Genomic DNA, 23,012 nt, shown 5'->3' on the forward strand with positions numbered 1-23,012 from the left:
AGCCACACTTACAGTAGTCAGTAGACATATGTGGCTAGCAGCTCCAAAAATGAAAAGCATAATTCTAGACAATCAAACTGCATGTCTGTTTATTTTCACAACAAAACCACCACTGAATGTCTACTCCAGAATAGACAGTAACAAAATGCTTTGCTTTTGAAGAATGCTTTGAGATTTATAAATTGTTATATAAACCCAATGGCATATGACGGGTGGTGCATGGGCTTTGACACAAAAAAATATTTGAGTTCAAATTCCAGCTCTGACACCTCCTATTTAACTCTTCACATCATCCTTATACAGCCTCAGTTTCCATGTATGTAGAAGGGGATTGATATTATATGCCCCATCAAGCTCATCAAGTTGATCTGAAGATCAAATAAGATGATATGTGGAAAAATGATTACAAGTTATATAGGTGTTACTTATTATTATTGTAACTATATGAAGTAGGTATCATCCTCGTTTTATAATAAGGAAACTCAATCTTGGGAATTTAATTAAATAACCCAAAGCCACGTAGCCAGTACACTGCTGAGCAAGGACCCAAAACTGTTATCTTCTAGCTCTAAAGCAAATACTTTTTCCACCATTGGTACCACAGAGGCCTCATATAAAATCTAGACACTCAACTCCAAGCTGAGGATACTTAGAGGTTAAGTAGAGAAATGTGAATCAAGAAATTAGGATTCAATATGGCAAAAGATGATTTTTAAAGGTGAAAAAAGTTCAACATGCTCTAAAAAGAAATACTGACCATGAAAGGAATGACCAGTTTCATCACAAAGTTTGAAAGACTGGTTTACCAAATTATTTCCGAAAACTGTCAGAAAAAAACCCAAAGATCTCTCAAGTGTTTTGAAATATAGATGGCTATTTGTCCCTTAAAGAAACTATCAGCTCCTAAGGAGACTGACTCATTTCTTCAAAAGGTACAGAACCTTTGGGGAATCAGAATCAAAAAACATTTCTAAACCTACTAACACTTTCAAAGACAACTATTGTTTGAAACCTAAGGTTTAAATAGTAAAAGGATTGCTTCTTTTAACAATGTGAGAATCTTCCCTGCTTTAGTTTACTGCATCGATTTACCTTCAAGTCAAAGGTGATGTGTTACGGAAAAATCTCTCCGTGAAAGCAGACAATTGTTCAGTTAACAACAAAGTGTCTATCTTCCAGAGGCCAGGCATCACGTGGAGTCCTAGCAGGAGAGGAAGCAACACATGATAAATAATAAAACCCAGTCCCTCTTCCCACAACCCCAATCTCAGTTGATGTCCTTGCATCTTAGTTGATGAAAAAAGTGAAACACCAGGAGACAAGCACCCAATGCTCTCACCCCAAAATCTACCATCTTTCCTACAGCTAAACCCATACACTCTGCCTTCCTTCCAGTTGCAGTGGATGAAGTCAGAAATAGCAAAGGCAAGACCTCTACCTTAATTTTGCCTTCCCAGTCTCACATGAGTACATCTGATAGGTGGAAACTGAATTACATCCAGATCTCTAATGACAAACAAACCAATGATCATTTTTTTTTCTCACATCCCACATATAAAGCAGAAAATTCTGATGATTCCACCTTCAAAATATATTCTGAATCCAACTATCTCTCACCTCGTCTACCAACAGATATCATCCTAGTCGAAACCACCATCATCTCCACCCAGATACCAAGAGCCTCCTAAGTGGGATCCTGATTCCAATTACACTCGCTCACAATCTCGTCTCCAAACAGCAGCCAGCATGATTTTAAAAACCAAATCAGGGGCGCCTGGGTGGCTCAGTCGGTTAAGCGTCCGACTTCAGCTCAGGTCACAATCTCATGGTCCGTGGGTTCGAGCCCCGCGTCGGGCTCTGGGCTGATGGCTCAGAGCCTGGAGCCTGCTTCCGATTCTGTGTCTCCCTCTCTCTCTGCCCCTCCCCCATTCATGCTCTGTGTCTCTCTGTCTCAAAAATAAATAAACGTTAAAAAATAAAATAAAATAAATAAAATAAAAAAAATAAAAAAACAAATCATACCATTCCATGCCTCTGCCCTCAACTCTGCAATGGCTTCCATAGCCTCTGACACCGAGAAAGGAAGGGAGGGAATGGCCATGCTTTCCAAGAGAAACACAGGAGCAGCAAAAGCATGACATCTACCTCACTCTTGCCTTCCAAATCTTAGGTAAGTGCAAGTGACTGGTGGAAACTAAATTACATCTAGAACTCAAACTGCAAGGGGAAACAGTAGCCTCTTACTATAGGAAGGTCCTGGAAAAAGAGGTTGGAATATATATTAAGGCCAATATACCATGTGCCCACAATGTTCATTGCAGCAGCATTTACAAGAGCAATCGATAAGTAGAAAGCAAACTAAAAGCCCAAAAGTAAAAGGTTGGCAAAATAAAGTATACTATATCCAGGGTAATAAAAATAACATGCTAATTTTTGAGGGACATTTTACCAATGAAGTGAAAAATCTTACAATATATCATTTACCAAGATAAAATCTTGTCAAAAAGTAGTGCATTCAATCTGATCTCACTTTTGGGGACAACTGGGTAAATTTAAATATGGCCTATATATTATTTTTAAAGATATTATAATGGTATTTTGATCATTAGGAGATTTGATCATGTAGGAGAATTCCTTGTTCTTAAGAGATGAATTCCCAAGTGTCATGAATTTTTCAATTACTTTCAAATAATTCAGAATAAAAACATACAGAGAGAGAATTTTAACAACTGATGAATCTAGGAAAATGACATTCGACATTCATTGTGCTACTTACTCTTTTACTTTTCTGTTGGTTCACAATTTCTCAAAATAAAAATTCAGGGAGAAAACTGCTGGCGAACAAAGGCTAGTTTGTAAGGCTGCTCTGAGTTCAAGCTGTTTCCTTTGCTCATGCCACATCTTAAAAAAAATTCTGTGCTCTCAGATTGCATGTATACAATGTTGTCATCTCCAGTAACCCAATATGGGTTTAGGCTGCTCTTTCTTCCTGTTCCCATTCTTGTACTAGGCTCTGAGAAACTGCAACTGTTCCAGGGAACAACTCTCACACACACACACACACACACACACACACACACACACACACACACAGGGAGAACGTATAGCAAATACGTCACTAGAACTCCTACCAGACCAATGGCAGTCATAACTCTAGGTACTCTTTTCTGCTGAACTCATTATGCCTCAGAATCCTTCTCAACACAGCTCTCCAAGTAACCTTGATTACTGCATGGAAGCTGGTGAGATAATACCTTGCCATTCATTTATTAAATAGACTACTTCAGCAAAACCTTAAAAAACTATGATTTTCATGAGGGGGGTCTCAGAGGCAGCTGTGCAAAAAAGAGCTCAAAACCTGGAACTGGCGATAAAAGATGTGGTATCCATACACAAGGAAATGTTATTCAGCCATGAGAAAGCAGGATATCCTGCCTTCACTTTTAACTCAGAATAAAAGTCAATGTTCTTAGAATGCCTACACGATCTAGCGCCTAATCTTTTTCAAACCTCATCTCCTACCACTCCCACTTGCTTGCCTTAATCAGGCTACACTGGGCTCCTTGCTTTTTGTCAAACATGCTAAACACTCTTCCAACTCAAGACTTTTCTACTTGCTGTTCCTTCGGCCTGGAATTCTCGTCCGCTTTTAGGTTTCTGCTCAAACACCCTTTATCAGAAGAGCTTCCCCTAATTGCCTGATATAAATAACAACTCCATCTTCCTTCTTCCCCTCACCCTCCTCTCGTATTCCTGAACTCCCTCTCTTCCTCTTTTCACTATTTATATCCATTCACTTAGAGCCACACATTTATTTGCTTCTTTATTGTTTGCCTTCCTCTACCAGCATGTCAGCAATCCAAGTCTATAACAGTACTTTGTCCACCACTGTAGGCACTCAGTATTTTCTGAGTGAATAAATAATTTACATTAAAGTATTTATGTGCCTGGCTGGTTCAGTGGGCTAAGCATCCGACTTCAGCTCAGGTCATGATCTCGCAGTTTGTGGGTTCACGCCCCGTGTCAGATTCTGTGCTGACAGCTCAGCCTGGAGACCTGCTTCAGATTCTGTGTCTCCCTCTCTCTCTGCTCCTCCTCTGCTTACACTCTGTCTCTCTCTCAAAAATAAATAAATATTAAATAATAATAATAATAAAGTACCTATCTGAGCTCCTAACCTACAATCTTTTTATATATATTTTTAAAGATCTTCCATGGCCCCTTGTAACATCTGTAAACAAATTCTGAAACGGAGAATAGCTGGCCCAATGCAGCCACCTCCTGACTGCTTTCAGGCCTACCTCCCCTTCTTCTTATCTCTCAACAGGAACACAACCCCTTCTCACCATAGGAGCCTTTCCAGAAAGAAAGATGGGGGTGGGGGCGTCTCTCCTTGAGAACTGTGGCTGCACATCAGGACTTGACTCTGACACATGCAGGCACCAGGACCAGATTCAGGGCTCTCCAGGCCTCTGTTCTGACCGCCAGACAAGAATGTCTGTCTCTGTTAATTTGACTTAAGCTCTGTTTAATTACTAACTTGGTAGTTTCTGCTCTCTGCTTAGCTGCTTGTCAAGTATGTGGCACTTTTGATAATTTAAGGGTTGGAATTTAGTCTATTTTTGCAATTGAAAATCAGCCTGGAGCCAGAGTTTCCCTTTTATTCAGAAAGACGAAACAGATGGCACATCAAAAGCGGGCATTCTGTAATTTTGTCTTTTCTGATACATTAAAAGCAGGCCTTTGCACACTGGCTGCTTGGTGTCCTTTGGAAACCTCTACTGGGCCTGTAAACATGAAGCCTAGTGCTTTCATATCATTCATTTTTGTCTTTCTGTGCCCAGCTTAGCCCAAAAAATTGCCCAGCAATGTCAGGAAGCCACACTGAGAGGCACCCTCAGGGGTGCCCAGACACCATTAGGACTAACAGCAAGCACCTGAGTTCCAGGACTGCCCCCACCCCCCCACCCCGCGCCCCCCCCCACCACCCACGGCCTCTGAGCTCAATGACTTGAAGGCTTACCTAAGATAATTTTAGCTGGATGGATGACTTGTACAGCATTTGTTCATTCAAACCAGCATTTATTTGCTTACTCATAGATATCAGGCACAAGGATTACACAAGTGAGAAGATGTGCTCCCTGTCCCCAGGGAGCACTCCGGCTGATGAGAAGGCAGGGAGGGAAAGAGACCATCTGGGTCTGTATGACTATTGGAACCAAGGTGTGCAGAAAGCAGGAAACATAGAGATAACAGGGAGTCAGCCTATTTAGGGATGGGTAGGTATGTACTTGATTCAGGAAGCAGGTTCAGGACAGACAGGATAGCACCTGTAAAGCCTGAGACAGCCCACACAGTGTAGGAAAAGGAAAGTTCAGCGTAGGCTATGTGTAAAGGGCGAGTGAGACTGAGGTGGGTGTGGAGGCTGGGAGGAAAAGGTGGGGGTGGATGGGTAAAAATAAAGAAAGTAAGGCTTGACCTGTTAGGTTAAGGACAAATGGAAAAACTTGAAGTCACTTAGTAAAATGGGCATAATAGAAACATTAGCTAACAATTTTGAGCTCTTATTAACCACTTTTAAACTCCTTCCTGCTTGAATCTATGGGGTTCAGAGACAATAAGTTACTTGCCCAAGATAATTTAGCTGGGAAGAGGTAAGGATGGGAATTTCAAGGCAATGTGCAGGCTCCAGAGCCCAGTCTTTAGCCATCACACTAATATTTGCCAGGGTTCTACAAATATTAAATGAGCTAACAGATATGAAAGGATTCTGCAAACTGCAAAGTACTGCCCAAATGTAGCCACTGGTGTTTATTAGTTCTGTTACAAGCATCCCAAATGGGAGGTCTTCCTTCTTCATTAATACTTGGCAGTATTCTGAGCATCTGAGCATCTTCTCCCAGCTCAGAGTAGCAAGCAAGAAAGGCCCTAAGAGACAGAAATCACTCCGGATGAAAAGAAAGGAAGTCTGGGCTTTCATGAGTCAGTCACACTGAAGGATGGAAGAATGACAAAATCAAACGAAGCAGCTCTTCTGAAAGCTTAGCCTGTGCTGGCACCTACTGGTGCCCATAGTAGATGTGCCAGCTTCAACAAGGATTTATCCCATGGAGGGCAAATGCCCCAGGGCAGCTGAATGTGTGAACAGGGTGGTAGGGGGAGTAGGGGAAGAATTGCAGTGAGGCTAAAAGGCACCGGGAGACTTCTTTTCTTACCTGAAATGTTGCTGCGCATTTATGAAAACACTTCAGCCTGGAAGTCACTAATCATAACCACTACTAAGAAACTCCTATGGGTGTGCACTGCTCTGAGTGTTTTACACCCCCCCCCCCCGACCCAAAGAGCAGCACTGCCAGCCCCACCAGCTCTGTAAATCACCCTCCTTGCTCTAGAAATGCAGACAGCTCCAGAAGGTGACTTGATTTGACAAGGACCGCATGACTCATAAATGGTGATCCTCATTCAGGATCAAAGTTTTATTTAATTCATACTCTTTTTACAGAACCAGGTTGTTTCCCCAAAACTTAAGTCCAAAGCCTAATTCTCCCAGTTGCCTGCTATGTCTGAGATCCCGGCCCTATCAATTCACCACTGGGAGTTTTGTTCTGATTGATTGATGGGTTTGTCCTTGCATTATTCCAGAGGAAGTTTAACATCTTAAATCCTTTTTTTTTTTTTCTTCAATATGGGGAGAAACTCCTCCCATTGTGTTTGTAGAGATCCTGGAAAGGGGATTAGGTCAGAAACAGAAATAACATTGTAACCTTCAAAACCTGAGGACCTGCTACCTCATAAAATAGATGCTTGAACTTCATGCCTCCAGAGAGAAATGGGAATTCTAAGGTGCCCCCTCAAATGGTTTCCAAACTTGCCAAGCATGGAAACCTCTGCCCTAGGTCATTTACCAGTTAATACTCACACCCTGGAAAATTCCCTTCACCCTGAGTGTCTCCAATCAAAAATCTAGATAACTCATTTTCTAGTGCTCAGTAGAAATTTAAAGAAAACAAAGATACTAGGTTGGACCATATGAAGTTACCAATATTTGACTATTTTTTGACTTACAAGAAAATACATAGCAAATTGATAGGGCTCAACATAATTGATGCAGGTTTTCAAAAAGACCGTTCTTTCATCACTGCAAAAGGATTGACAAGCCCACCCTGGGCCAAACATCGGCAGACAGGCACAAGAATCACCTGGACAATGTTTAAAATGAGCATTCCCGGGCCTACCCCCATAGTCAGTACTGGAGTTGGGCTAGGGTAGTTCAGGAATTTGCCTTCTTAAAAGGCATCCCAGGCATCCCAAGGCACAGAGATTGCTCTAAAGAAAACTCCCATGGAGCATTTCTAAACTGGAAGAATATTCTGTTCCCAAGTACTCAGAAGATAGCACCCCAAGATACTGTACTTCTCCAAGAGCATCCTTAATCTGCTTGCAGACAGGCCAGTTTGAGGACTTCTGCTGTAATAAGTAGGCAAAAGCCTGATGACAGTCTCAAATCCTTCTTCCACAACTTTCCAGCTGGGAGAAGTCTTTTGAGTGCCCAGTTTTTTCGTTTTAATGACCCATGCCTCCTTTTGTTGTTGCTGTTTTTTTTGTTTATTTTGTTTTGCTGCCTGAAATTAATGATTATTGCAAGGGGATCTAGACCACTCTTTAAACAGCAGTGTTTGGGTAATGTGCCCAGCCCCCATCTCTCTACCATCCAGGAGAGAATTACTGCGGCTCCACTTGTTGGCTTAGAGACTATTTATTCCCATCTTCCACATCGCAGATTCAAACCAAAGCCTCATTATTTCCACTATGTTTGTTTTGCTGCAGAATGGTAACATTTACATGGAAATGGGTCTTTTTCTCTATCCTATAATTTGGATTGTTTAGTTTTCCTTTTTGGACTCCTTTGAAGCTGCTGAAGAAAGAAGTCCGCAGGAATCTGGAGAAAGGAAGAGAGTGGGCTACAGGGGGCGGAGTAGGCGGCAATGTTGTCTGCTTCTCTGTCTCCTCGGTCCCCCACCACCACTTCCTAGCTGGACTACGCTACCTCCTTCCTGTTTCTGCTCTTCTGCCTCCCACAGCCAGGCCAAAACAGGTTAGCATTTAGGGCTGGAGCTCCGGCTTTAACACTGACTTGATAATGGGCCTTGAACAAGTCACCTTTCTTCTCTCAAGGCCTCTCTTCCCATGTGAATAGTGAAGGTGTCTAACCAGATGACCTCTGTATTCAATTACTTTCCCAAGCCCATTGGGCTGTCCCTCATTCTGCTGTGAGGTAACCAAAAAATAAGCCCTTTACTAGCCATATGACTTTGGGCAAGTTATTTAACCCCTCTGATAGACCATCAAAGTGAGTCACACCATTCCCTTATCCATTCACAATTTAGAAAAAAAAAAGTGGATTCTTAAAACTTTTTTATTATTTATTTTTGAGAGAGAGCGAGACAGAGTGCAAGTGGGGGAGGAACAGAGAGAGAGGGAGACACAGAATCCGAGGTGAGATCCAGGCTCTGAGCTGTCAGCACAGAGCCCGACATGGGGCTTGAACTCACAGACCGCAAGATCATGACCTGAGCCGAAGTTGGACGCTTAACTGACTGAGCCACCCAGGCACCCAAAAAGTGGATTCTTTATACCCAAGCCATGAAAAAAACACCCAATCCATGTCCCCTCAGATGTCCCTGAGTTCCGAAGACTATGCCATTACTGCCTAAGATTTTCCAAAGACTTTCCAAGGCTTTGAATCCTCTCTCATAACCCAAACACACCAACCACCCCTACTACCACACCCACCAGCCCCAGTGGGCTGCTAATTTCTGCTCCCCTCTCCCCTTTATTTCTGGCTAGAGGGTTCCATGAAAAATGTATTTCCCCTTCTAGACAGGTATTCTAGAGAAGAACTTGCATATGTCCACAATAAGGAATACAGAAGGATGCTCACTGGAAGCTTGTTCAATATAATGAATAGAGAACAAAGGTCCATCAACTTAAATAACATGGTAAGCAACTCATTTAACAGAGTACTATGTAGCAATTCAAGAATGAGGCAGATCTATGAGTACTAATATGAGTAGACAGACAAGATATGCTGTTGAATAAAAGAAGAAGCCATAGACTGGTATGGACAGTATGATATCTTATATGTAAAAAAAACAAAACAAAAAAACAAAAAAACTGTACATATTCTAAGGGTATATATATGTATTTAAACAAACACACACACACACACACACACACACACACACACGGTACAGACATAGAAAAGATTTAGAACAATGTATAAGAAACTGATAACACTGTTCACCTCCAAGGAAGGGATGGTCAAGGGGACTTCAGACTGAAATGTTTTAATATTTTTACTCAACAAATCTTATATTACTTAAGAAATTTAAAATAATTTGAAATAATACAGCCCCTAGGTATATGATAATAGCACAAAGGATGGGGTAAAGGAAAAAATATCTTGTTGTAAGGTTCTTACACTATACATGAAGTGGTATAATATTATTTGAAGATGAGTATTTTTTGAAGATGAATATTTTAAAATGTGTAAATTAAAGATGAATATTTTAAATCTTATGATATGCACTGTAAAAAAAAAATTAAAAGAGGTTTAACAAGACAAGAGTTAAGAGAAAACAGAATCATAAATAATCCAAAAGCAAGTTGGCAAAGGAGGAGAAAGGAACAAAGAACAAACAGAACAAAGAGTAAACAGCTGACAGGATTTAAATCCTGTAGATTTAAATATAACCATATCGGGAGCCTGGGTGGCTCCATCAGTTAAGCGTCAACTCTTGATTCAGCTCAGGTCACGATCTCATGGTTCTTGAGTTAGAGCACCACGTGGGGCTCCAAGTGTGGAGCCTGCTTGGGATTCTCTCTCTCTCTCTCTCTCTCTCTCTCTCTACCCCTCTCTCTACCCCTCCCCCTCTCACAAAATAAATAAGCTTAAAATTTTTTAATAAAAAATAAATACATAAATAAAACCATATCAATAATAGCAATGTTAAATGGCCTATGCACCTCAATTAAAAGACAGAGATTGTAAGATTGGATAAAAAAGCAAGACACCATGATACGTGGTGTACAAGAAATTTACCTTCAAGATGAAGACATAACTAGGTTAAAAGTTTAAAAGAAGCAAAAAGATATACCATGCAAACACTAATGCAAAGAAAGCTGGGGTGCCTTTGTAAAGATCAGACAAAGTGCACTTCAGAACAGGAGTATTACCACATATAGAGAGTCATTAGATAATAATAAAGGATACAATTCACCAGCAAGACGTAAGAATCCTAACTGTATTATATCTAACAGTGGAGCTTCAGCTGACATTAAGCAAAAATTGACGGAGCCCAGAGGAGACACAAATAACTCCATGACTAGAGTTGGACACTTCAACAATGCTCTCTCAGTAATAAAGGAAGTGAAAAAAAATTAGGAAGGACACAGAAGACATGAAAAACACTATAAACTAACTTGACCTAATGTTTATTGAGAACTCTAGCCAACAAACAGCAGAATACATATTCTTTCCAAGTACACATGAAACAGTCACCAAGATAGAACATACACTGTTCATAAAACAAACCTCAAGTTTAAAATATTGAAATTATACAAAGTATGTTCTCACCATAATGGAATCAAATTAGAAATCAAAATACAAAAGTATTTGGAAAAATCCCCAAAATTTGAAAATTAAAAACATACTTCTAAATTACTCAAAGAAAAAGCCAAATAAGAAATTTAAAAAATAGGGGTGCCTAGGTGGCTCAGTCGGTTCGGTGTCCAACTGTTGATTTCAGCTCAGGTCATGATCTCACGGTTCATGGGTTCAAGCTCCATGGAGGACTCCTTACTGATGTACTAACAGCATGGAGCCTGCTTGGGATTCTCTCTTTCTTGGTTTCTCTCTGCCCCTCCCCCGCTCCCACACTTGCATTCTTGCACTCACTCACTCTCAAAAATAAACTTTGAAAAAAAGAAATTTAAATAACAATCTCAATTGAAAATAAATACAAAGTATCAAAATTTATGGGCTACAGATAAATCAGAATATATAAGGAGATTTGTAACATTAAACATGTATAATGAAAATAGCCATGCAAACATGGTAAACATTCCTAAAACCCACCAGACTTTCTCTAAGAAGTGTGGCAAATGCCAACAAAATAACACAGTACAAGAAAGGCAAGGATTGTCATGTGTCCAGGGGAAGCAGTGCTAGGACAGGAGGCAAAGTGACTGTGGCAAGCAGAGTAAGCCAATTTTCCACAAAAAGGTTAACACGACAAAGAAGATTATACTGAGGCTAGAATGCATTGAGCCCAGCTATGGATCTAAAAGAAAGCTGCCTATTAGGAACTGCAGGCATTTTGAACTAGGAAGAGATAACAAGAGAAAAGGCTAAATGATCGTTATTATAAAGACAATACAATCTTGAGGTTATGTTCACTTAAAAAAAATTATATTAAGGGAAAAATGGTCTCAAATTAGTGATCTAATAAGTATTACCTGAAGAAATAGGAAAAGGAAAGAGAAGGAAGCAAACAGAAGGAAGAACATAATTAAAATATGAGCAGAAATCTATCAAATAAAAAACAAAAATAAGAAAATCAAAGAAACCAAAAGCTATTTCTCTGCAAAGAAAATGACAATAAACCTCTAGTCAGCCTGATCACAAAAGACACAATTACCAATATCAAAAATGAAATAAGGAACATCACCAGATCTACTAACATTAAAAGAAAAATAAGAAAATATTATGAACTATGACAATAAATTCAACAACTTATATGAAATAGGCAAATTCCTTTAAAAAAAATAATAAAGCCTATGACCTACTGTAGTAGACAGTGAGAATTCTAGTATTTATCTGCCTAAGGCACTCCAAGTAGAAAAATCATAATGAGTAAAGATGTGGAAACACTGAAAAAAACAGGCGTTTATTACCGGAGTAAAAAAATGCAGAGTAGAGAGTAACAAAAGAAGCTAAAAAAGTAGAGATCAGCAAATAGAGGATAAGTTAGAAACAGAGATTAGCTAAGAGGCTACTGCATAGTTTGGTGACAGATGATGAGGATCTGAACTACCAGGGGGGGAGTAAGAACTGAAAGGAGATTAAAATCTGAGAAATATTTAGCAGATAGTTGCTAAATATTGGTGACTAAACGTGGGAAGAATGAAGGAGGTGGAGCATAGAAAGCCTCACCTGTTTCTGGTGTGGTGACCAGGTGCTACCAATTGATACTGGGACTAGGATAGCAAGGGCGGTGATGGCAGAGGAAGATGATAAGCTAAATTTATGGATTTTAGGTTTGGAGCACCTGTGGGAAACCAAGGTGGGGAATGTTTAGCAAGCATCGGGATGCATAAATTTGAAGCAAAAGGGAAAAGTCAGCATTGAAATAACTTACTTGATGGGTAGATATCTCACCTAAGGAGACCATAAGAAAAGAAGAGAAATGGCTCAAGGGTAGAATCCTGGATTAGAAAATCATCTGAAATTCACAGGGCACCTGGGTGGCTCAGTTGGTTGAGCAACCGACTCGGGCTCAGGTCATGATCTCACCGTTCATCAGTCTGATCCCCACATCCGGCTCTATGCTGACAGCTCAGAGCCTGGAGCCTGCTTCAGATTCTGTGTCTCCCTCTCTCTCTGCCCCTCCCCAGCTTGTGCTCTCTCCCTCTCAAAAATACATAAACATTAAAAAATAATAATAATAAAGAAAAGAAAAGAAAAAAGAAAGAAAAAATCATAACTTCTGGAAAAGCTTTGTGATTTTTTGGAATAACAGTTCAGAACCAAGTGCAATTATGCACAAAATGTATAATATCAAAAACTTAGAACAAACCTGAATATCAAAGAAAAAATAGGCTGAGCTAATATGGAACATATTTAAAATGATGTTTACGAACAGTACATAACAATGCCGAAATTGCTTACGATAAAACGTTAAATGTTTTCCCACCTTTCACAAATAATATATGTATGTATATTATTTAAACACTGAAAATAGGCATAGCAAAGTCTGGAAAGAAATGCAACACGTGTTAGCATTAAATGTTTGGGGTCGAGCCTATGAGCACGACTATTACGGGGTAATCCGTATCTTGTAAACTTGCTAGATAACACTCATGCAAGAAAACCTGTCCAAAAGAAGAAACGCAGCGTTTACTCCCATCTCTGGCGACGACCATCACACCCGGAGACCCCGACGCTGAGAGCCCCCCCACCAAAGCAAGGCTGGAGTAGAAGCCTACCTGAGTCGTGGAAGCAACTCCACGCGCTGTGCTGGAGGCCTGCGCCGCGCGGTAGGACCTGGGACTCCGGAGTCTGCACGGGCTTCCGTCTCTGCCACTCAGGGGTGACCTCGTGCCTCCACCGTCAGGTTGCGCTGAGGGCCTTCCCCTCGGCGCTCTCACGAGCCATCGCCCGGCCTTGCTAGAGGCGCCCGGGCCTTCCTGGCAGCTTTCCAGAAAACAGTTTCCAGCGCTGGCCAGGCACCCTCGGTGGATACTGGTCGTGGGGGAGCGTGAGACGCTGGCCTCGCCAAGCCCCCGCGGCAGCTGCAGCACCAGCTGTGGGCCAGCCGGAACCCGGCGTTGAACAAGGCAGCTGTGGGCCAGCCGGAACCCGGCGTTGAACAAGGCAGCTGTGGGCCAGCCGGAACCTGGCGTTGAACAAGGCTCTCCGGCTCCTTCCACCCCTGCAGCGGCCTCACTAGGCGGGTGTGCATAGCGCTCCAGCCCCTGGGACCATGACACTGGAACCTGGGCCCAGGGACCTGCCGGGCAGCCAGGGCAGTGCGGCCTCAACAGGCAGCAGTCAGTGAGGCTGATGGAGGTGACCTGCGCGGAGCTCCCGCAGAGAGGGCTGCAGGCGCTCAGGGCCTCTTGAGGCCTCTCCGGGCCTTCGTAGGCCGACCCGGGCCCGTGCGGCCCCAATGTAATGCCCTGCGGGCTAGGTGAGGGACTGCTGGTGAAGCCCCGCAGGCAGAGCGGGAAGGCCCCATCCTAACCCGGTCCGTGAGGGGGAAGCCCCAGCTTTTCCTTCCCGACTCAACATCCTGAAGGGAAGCCAGGCTGACCACCCCCTGAAAGCGAGAAGAGAGCCCCAAGCGGGCCCCGCCCCAGACTTCGGCCCCGCCCCTGGCGTGGCCCCGCCCCTGGCGTGGCCCCGCCCCGGGATGCAGCCCCGCCCCGGGATGCAGCCCCGCCCCCAGGGGCTTCCTCCAATCTCCGTCGTCAATTCCCTCACGGTTATCGACCGTTACCTGGGTGTGACACACAGGCCAGCAGTGAGGGAGAGAGAGAAGGCCCCCCAGGGAAGCTCAGAGAAGAGGGAAGGTCGCCCAGAGTTGCAACATAGTGCAACAAGAGTTGTGATGATGAAAGTGAAGACACCCATCCTTCTTTGGGAGGGTCAAGGAAGGCCTCCCGGAAGGATCCCTCCTTCACACAGCAGTAAGGAAGGAGGAAACGAGGGTGGGATGCAATCCTTTAGAAGATCTGATGACGAAAGGCTCCCATGGGAAGGCTTGCAGTACCTTTCAGGAGCAGGCCACACAGCAAAATGTGTTGAGGAGGTGTTGAGGAGGGGGCTTGAGGAAAATGAAGGAGGTCTGATAGAGTTTTGAGCAGTTTGAGGGGAAGGAGACTCAAGAACCAATGATGTAAACTCGACAAGGGCAGGGAGTTTTGTCTTTCTCACTGATGTGTCCCAAATGCTTGTAACAATGACTGTGATACTTTACCCAGACCCCTCTGGTTTCAATTTGGATATGGACAACGCACAGGTGATGGAGTTTTTGGAAGCAACCTACTTGCCCTTAGCCTGTGTCCCAGGACAAAGCCACTGAAACAGCATCTCGTCCTTTGTTCCCAAGTGATGTTTTGTACTTTATTCCAGCTGGGGCAAAAACTATGGGTCTTGTTCATTAGGGTGTCACCTAGGTCCCTGGGCTGGGAGGGTGACTGCTTGGATTGGTATGTCCCCAAGTCCTACCTCCTTTCTTTGATGCATGTATGTTTTGGATATCCTAAGGGCCCTCTCATCCTTTGGGGCTACATTCTTTTTCTGGCTTTTCCTTGGGGCCTGAAGCTTATGGACACAGGGATTCTGCTGACCCAGGCTGCTCCAGAGCTGGGGATGCTTTGACCTTGACTATCTCCCTCAACTGTTTAATCCTTGAAAGAATTCCAATTCATTCCTAAATTTATCTCCATTATCATATTCCTAAAGTGGAAACTCAACTTAGAGAAGGTACCCTCCTTCTTTAGTAAGTTCTTCCTCTCTAGAACTTTCCTCCAAGGGTGGGGGAAAAGGTCTAGGGATTGGTTATCTGCATTTGGGTTGCAGGAGGAGGGCATTAGAGACTAAATAAGAGAAAGTGGTGAGGGACAATGGTCAAACGACAGGAGAGTAGCCAACAGGGACTTGCTGTGCAGAGTAAGGACCTCAGAAGAACTAGCTACATTTCTGCTGCAGGGTCTCTGAAGGTTTGGGGATTTGTAAGTTCCTACAGACTATGCAATTTCTCTAGTTCACCTTCACATATCCAGAAGAGTCAGAGGGCTATGGAACAGCAAGTGACACTAAGGGAATCACAGAACAATGGAGTTGGTAATGTGTCCTCTGTTGTTTTAGAAATGATCCCCTCCTTAAGAAAGGGGCGCCTGGGTGGCTCAGCCGGTTAAGCATCTGACTTCGGCTCTGGTCATGATCTCACAGCTCGTGGGTTCGAGCCCTGCGTTGGGCTCTGTGCTGACAGCTTAGAGCCTGGAGCCTGCTTTGGATTCTGTGTCTCCCTCTCTCTCTGGCCCTCCCCTGCTCATGCTCTGTCTCTCTGTCTCAAAAATAAATAAATATTTTAAAAAAGTTTTTAAAGAAATGATCCCCTCCTCTTTGTCCTCCCAAATCTGGAAATCTGTACTCTTTGTGACTTGTACCTCCAGGAGCTTCTGGACAGTAGAGCTGAGGAAAGCATGTCTACCTGCATCTACATATCTGGTTACAGGATCTACCCAGAGATAGAACCTGATGGACAAAGAGAAAAAAACTCCTGCTGGAAATCACAGTATGAGAAGGTAGGGAGAAACAAGTCCTCAGCAGACACCTGCCACCAGAAGGTGGAAATGAGCAAGTGTTTCGAGCAATCAATGCTTGAGGTTGTTGCAACAGAAGAGGCCAGACAGAAGGGGGTTTTCTGAAGATGAGCTCTCTGGGACAGTGCTCAGTAAGACTGAAATCAAGCCAAAAACCAACACTCTCAGAGTCCAGCAATGGTGGGGTAGAGACAGTTGGTGGAGGGGGCTGACAGGCAAATGAATCAGTGGGATTCATGGAGTGAATGGAACGAGGTATTGGTGAGAAATGGGAAGCTGAGGTCCTTACAAAGAGGGTAGCATCATACGAAGAGGTGGGATCTGGTTGCGTAAGAGGGTCTAGTAGTTCTGTGTGTTCCAGAGGATAGGAGGAAGGGTAAATGAGGGGAGTAGAAGACAGTCTGTTATGATTGTAGCTCCAGAGGCAAAAAGGGATCTGGTGCCCAGTGATGAGACTGAATAAGAGAGCCTGGGGTCAAATGGAAGCAGAGGGATCTTGGGGGAAAAAATGAGGAAACTGGTTTGTGGGGATGAAGGAAGGATAGTGAAAGATGAGGTGAGACTAAGGCAAGGAGGATTCCCAGGCAGAGGAGATAAAGCCATCATTGGAGTGGTAAAAGAGAGGATTGAGAATTTGGGAGAGCCTCTGGCGGCAGTAATAGGGGGAAAGCAGGGATGAGGGAGTGGGGCCCACTGTGAAGGGCAGAGCACAGAGAGAAGGAAACAGGCTCTGTGGGAGCAGAGTCAGACACGAGCTAGGGAGGTGCAAGGGTTGACAGGATTCTGCAGGGTCCTGGGAAGGGAGGCTGATAAATAGGTCAGAAGTGAATGGGCTCAGAGGCGCCTGAGTGGCTCAGTTGGTTAGGTGTCTCACTTTGGATCAGGTCATGATCTCACAGCTCTGTGAGTTTGAGCCCCACATTAGGCTCTGTGCCACCAGCTCCGAGCCTGGAGCCTGCTTTGGATTCTGTGTCTCCCTCTCTCTCTGCCCCTCCCCTGCTCACATGCTGTCTCTCTGTCTCTCAAAAATAAAACATTAAAAAAAAAATGTTTAAAAAAAAAACAGTGAATGGGCTCAGCCTGAAGGGCTGGTAATGGGTTTTCTGGAAGGTCTGGTAAAAGAGTGGAGGCCAGAGTTAAAGACAACTCAGGCAGAGGAGCCGAAGGAACAAAGGGGACACTGACAGAGCAGCATCTTTCACAGGCCTGCTAAAAACAGAAGGTCACCCTCCACACGGATGCCTTCCCAACCCTCCCTGCTCAGGTCTTGACCCAGCAGTTACTGACACAGAATAGGAACAAGAGGGTCTGGAGAGGGTAAGGGCCCCTAAGGCATACTGCCCCTGCCTATTAGAACATCCTATACCCATGATACATGTACTTCCCTCACTTTGCTTTTATGAAAGACCTACATTGCTACCTGTTTTCACTACCCGAAAGAATTCCAAAGAGAATTTTTGCTTTTACCATCAAAAGGTGAAGAGTGAAAATAGCATTCAGCATTTGTGTTGCAGTTATAGAGGCAGGTCGCACCCCAAGCAGCAGCAGTGGCAGTGAGAGCGACCCCACCAAGGTCCTTCCCCAGGAACTATACTCAGCATCTCAGCCTCCAGCCACCAGAGCTCTGAACTATGTCTGTGAGCATCTGTGCTCTATCTCAATTTATTCTGTGGCTCCCTTAGCAAGATGTGCCCTAAGGTATCAGAAAAGCCTAAGAAGTTTTTTTTTTTTTTGGGGGGGGGGGAAGGTGGGAACATTCAAAATAATTTCTAGAAATGGTAATGTTTGCTTTATGCTATTTTTTTCTTCTTTGGCTTATGAAAGTTTTCATAGGAACACACTAGTTTTGGATAGTGGAGAAAGCTGTACACCTTTTATAAACCTCATCCCAAGACTTGCTTTCTCATTCTGTTCGCCGTGGGTTCCTCCTTCAGGAACAACCGCAGGCATCACTGGGGCCCCAAAATTGCACAGCCCATCTTAAGAAGCGGGGAAACAGAAAAGAAGGGAAGAGATTAATCACTTCCAGAAAAAGTCCCATGCCACCACAGCTTCCTTCTGGCAAGTTCTACAGGCTGGTAAAACAAGAGACTGAGTTACATGTTGAGAAAGTGAAAATTAGTTTGGCCTGAGACACTGAAAATCCACCATGTCATTCATCAAGCTGGGAAAACAGACACAGAACACAGATAAAGCCAGCTGCAAAATTAGCAGAAAATTCTATTTCTCCCAAGGAAACACTGCAGCTGTAAAGTGTCCTAATGACACTCAGTAGCATGACTATTACTTTGTTACTAAGAAATCTTGCTTTCTAAAATCATAGTTTATCAGAAACTTCATTTTTGAAATAATTTCAGTAAGAACAAAACATCCTACTGTTGCCTACAGGATCTAATTCACTTTGACACAGAGCAACTGCCTTGATATCCAACCCAGGTACAGATTCAAGATAGGGGTTCAGGGGTGTAACATTCTACATCTATCTTAATTTGTAGTTTCTAAGAAAAGGAGACCTTGTGTCCCATTTCACCATCCAGACCTGATGTTATCCCTTTTACATACAGCCCTCCTTCGCTTTAACTTATCAAAATACTGTTTCATATCAATTTCAGGGGCGCCTGGGTGGCGGTTAAGCGTCTGACTTCAACTCAGGTCATGATCTCACAATTCGTGAGTTTGGGCCCCGCATCAGGTTCTGTTCTGACAGCTCAGAGCCTGGAACCTGCTTTGGATTCTGTGTCTTCTTCTCTCTCTGCCCCTTTCCACTTGTTTTCTCTCTCTCTCTCTCTTTCTCTCACTCTCAAAAATAAATAAATGTTTAAAAAAAAATAAATTTCACCTAAATGCCATCCCTCCTTAAAGCTGCATCATAATTTTTCCCTTTCTTGGTGGCACATGCCATGGTTCCTATGTGACCTCCCTCGTTGCAACAAGCCAATAAACCTGACTTTGTCAACTATAAGTTTGTTCCTGGTGTCCTGATTAGGACACCTGAAGGTTCTCTTGATACTTGGTCAATACCCTCCCTACTAAGCTTTGGCCTCCTTAACTCAGTACTAATGTGCATATCTGAGACTCCTTGAATCTCAAGACATTGAAGGTCTCTTTGTCTCTGATTGTGTGATTTTACACTGAATTTAGATTCCGATATCAAAGGACCAAAGATACAACCAGTTTAATATTTGTCTGCTAGAATTTTTGGTTTCTGGTCAGACCTGAGTGTCCCCTGGTGAAGTTTGACTTTTAACACCATCTTCTGCCTTATGTTTGTCCACCAGCTTCTGTTTGTCTATGAGAACTTTCTCCAGTCTTCTCTGGGTATGAGAAATTGGCTTTGAAAGATCTCTCCACACAGAGCCAGGTGGCTGCTGATTTCCCAGGTCAGCAAGTAGAAGCAGCCTAACCTTAGGGCTGAGGACTTAAAACACAAGTGATATTTTACCTCTGAACAACAGTCAAAAAATCTCTCATGGGCTTGTCTGCTAATAAGTCTGTGCTAGCACCTGGCATAACTTCACCGAGGATAAATTAGAATTATAGTGGCCACTAGGGGAACTTTGACATGAACAGGAATGTTCATTTGAGAAATGCCTAAGGCAAAAAGGGAACAGAAACTCTCAGGAGATTGTATAACTGGTCTAAAAGAGAGAGATCACTGTGATTAATGTAGATTTCCCCTCTGTTTCCATTCTGTAGGGATTAATAAACACTGGCTTTTAATTGTATGGCTTGATAAAATTGTCAAGGGCTTGAGTTACTGTTTAAACCTATAATGACTTTCTCTTTTGGGTCTATGTATATATGAAACAGGTTTTCCTGCATCTAAACTTTCTCCCTTCTCCTTACAGAGAAAAGATAACCTTTTTTTTAAATATTTATTTATTTTTTGAGAGAGAGACAGAGCATGAGTGGGGGAGGAGGAGAGAGAGAGGGAGACACAGAATCCAAAGCAGGCTCCAGGCTCTGCGCAGTCAGCACAGAGCCCGACGCAGGGCTCAAACCCATGAACCGTGAGATCATGACCTCAGCCGAAGTCAAACACTTAACAGACTGAGCCACCCAGGCGCCCCGAAAAGATAACCTTTTACATTGATAATTTCATATTTGTCTAAAGCTACCTCTTACTTTTTTTTTAAGTTTATTTATTTATCAGAGAGAGAGAGAGAGAGAGAGAGAGGAAGCAGGGGAGGGGCAGAGAGCGAGGAGAGAGAAAAAATCCCAAGCAGGCTCCACACTGCCATCAGGGAGCCCAATGCAGGGCTCTAACTCACTAACCACAAGATCATGACCTGAGCAGAAGTCAAACATTTAACCAACTGAGCCACCCAGGCACCCCACTCACTTTGTTGTTGGTCTGTCCCTCTGTTTTTCCCCCACTTGGGAATTTTTAAAGATCAATTGCTCAGACAAAAAAAAAATCATGGTCATTATTTTGCATACTATATAGTCAAAAATGTCAAAGAATAAAAAAAATAAAAATGTCAGTAAACTATTTTGCATTATAAAATGTAGACAAATGTATTTAAATAGTAGCCTTCATTACTATAGCTATGAGAGATCTTAGCTTCAATATAAGAGCTTTTAAATTTTTGTTTAAGTTTATTTATTTTTGACAGAGACAGAGTGTGAGCATGAGCTGGGGAGGGGCAGAGAGAGAGGGAGACACAGAATCCGAAACAGGCTTCAGGATCCGAGCTGTCAGCACAGAGCCTGATGCAGGGCTCGAACTCACAAACTGTGAGATCATGACCTGGACCAAAGTCAGATGCTCAACCGACTGAGCCACCCAGGTGCCCCTAATATAAGAGCTTTTAATTATGACTTTAAGATTACTCAAATTTTGTTTCATGAATACAAAGTTTATAAAGTGTATTTTTTAAAGTATCCTGTAATTGTCTCATAAATAAATTTTGGATAAATTAGAATGAGTTAATCATATTGATTAGAGACAATATATGCCTATATTGCCTTGTGGGTTTTTTTTTTTTATGTTTATTTATTTTGAGAGAGAGATAGAGCATGAGCAGGGAAGGGACAGAGAGAGAGGGAGAGTGAGAATCCCAATCAGGCTCCATGCTCAGCATGGATCCCAACTCGCAGCTTGATCTCACAACTCTGAGATCATGACCTCAGCCAAAATCAAGAGTGGCATGCTTAACTGACTGAGCCACCCAGGCGCTCTTGCCTTGGTTTTATTATATAAAGTTATTGCCCTGGTTTTATTATATAAGATTAATGCTAAGACAGTATTCTAGTTTATATAAAACTAAGATTAAAACTTCAAGATTTAAACCTTCTAAATTTTGTATGTTGGTTTTATGGGACAAGAAAAGAATCACGGTTGAAGCAAACTTTTCAAGATTACAAAATATAAAATTGTGTTTAAGTAAAATCATAGGACAGATGTCTTTTAAAGGGTTCTGATCTTATAAAATTCGTACAATACTATGAATCATAAGGATTTAATGTTTTAACTAAAATTATAATTTCCATATACTTAATTAAAATGTTAAGACTTTAGAAAATGTTGAATTACTTGATATATAATATTTGGATACCTGAACAGTTTCTAAGCTTTGAAATATATGTGTAATATATATAATAGTTTTAATTTATCCTTATTCACATACATTATATAAGGACTATAGATTAATAGAATGTATAAATGTTTAAAGATTTTATTTTTTTAAAGTAATCTTTACAACCAACATGGGGCTCAAACTCACAACCCTGAGACCAAGAATCACACACTCTACTGACTGAGCCAGCCAGGTGCCCCTTAGATAAATTATATTTTAAGATTAAAGTTAACTTTATTATACATACATATTTATGTATGTCTACATATACATACAGAGGTACATTAATAAACTTTAATTCTATAAATGACAAAACGATAATTTCAAGGATATATTCAATGTTAATTGATTTATTCACAGAAAAGTCTTCTAAATCTCTTACTGCAAATTATAACATAGACAATACACAAAAAGAATAAAATTCGTGTTTTCTTTCCATAAAATGACCTCAGTTATTTTGTGCCTAGATAAGAGTTTTCTTTTGAATCACCAAAATATTCTATTAACTCTCTGTCCTAGCATTCTTTTGAGTAATAACACAAATTCCCTTACTTTTTTAAGTTACTACGTCAGATCTCAAAGAAAGAATGCAGTCAAACCTCCGTGAGAAGGACCTTACTAGGTACTGTTAACAACTAACACAACAGGGAACCCATGCCTCCCAAGTCAAAAGGCATAAGCCGCACGAAATCCCTGGGAGGCTGTCCTGAGACCTCACACAGAGAAATCTGAGGAATCATTCCAGAACAGATAACAGCAGGAAGTTGCACCTCCCACCCAAGACCATTGGGACCGCACTGGTAACCACAGGAAGTGCCACCTTCCCTCAAGATCCACCAGACAAGACCACCAGAGCCACCCGCTGCGGCGCTTTAACCTGCACGTGCTTTTGCTCTTTTCCTTTGTTCTTTCCTCTCTGCAAAGTTAAGGTTTCAGTTGTTAACACTTCTTGTCTGTTAACCAGGATACCTCCAAGGTCTTTATCTTTAATACTCTTTGTTTGTTTTTTTACCTTAGTCACTCCTCGGTACGAGTCCAGTGCCCGGCTACAACATGCAATTAATTACACTGTCTGTTGGGTTTGTACTTACTTTCCTTCGGTGCCATCCGACTTCCTTTGCTAGAAGTATCATGGAATTAATCAAATGATTTCCTAGGTGATAAGACTCAACCAAGAAGGGATCTAGGGATGGACAATATTGTTAACAGGTCAAACAACTAGAATTCTAAAATTCCCTGTCATGTCATACATAGAAAGGAAATATGGGTTCCTAAACAAAACAATGCTCAGAAAATTAGCATTGTGAAAATTAGCTGTTCCAC

At 42.3% G+C, this 23,012-nt stretch overlaps 1 long non-coding RNA gene across 1 annotated transcript; it reads left to right on the top strand.

Moving 5' to 3' along the window:
- The first annotated feature begins 14,248 nt into the window (after window positions 1-14,248).
- On the top strand, window positions 14,249-22,762 carry LOC125920406 (uncharacterized). The gene is made up of 3 exons (XR_007457047.1): window positions 14,249-14,469; window positions 15,961-16,092; window positions 22,251-22,762. It is a non-coding gene; the product is annotated as an uncharacterized LOC125920406 (long non-coding RNA).
- Window positions 22,763-23,012: the final 250 nt, after the last annotated feature.

The sequence above is a fragment of the Panthera uncia genome, chromosome D4 (genome assembly GCF_023721935.1).
Source record: "Panthera uncia isolate 11264 chromosome D4, Puncia_PCG_1.0, whole genome shotgun sequence".
Lineage (NCBI taxonomy): Eukaryota > Metazoa > Chordata > Mammalia > Carnivora > Felidae > Panthera > Panthera uncia.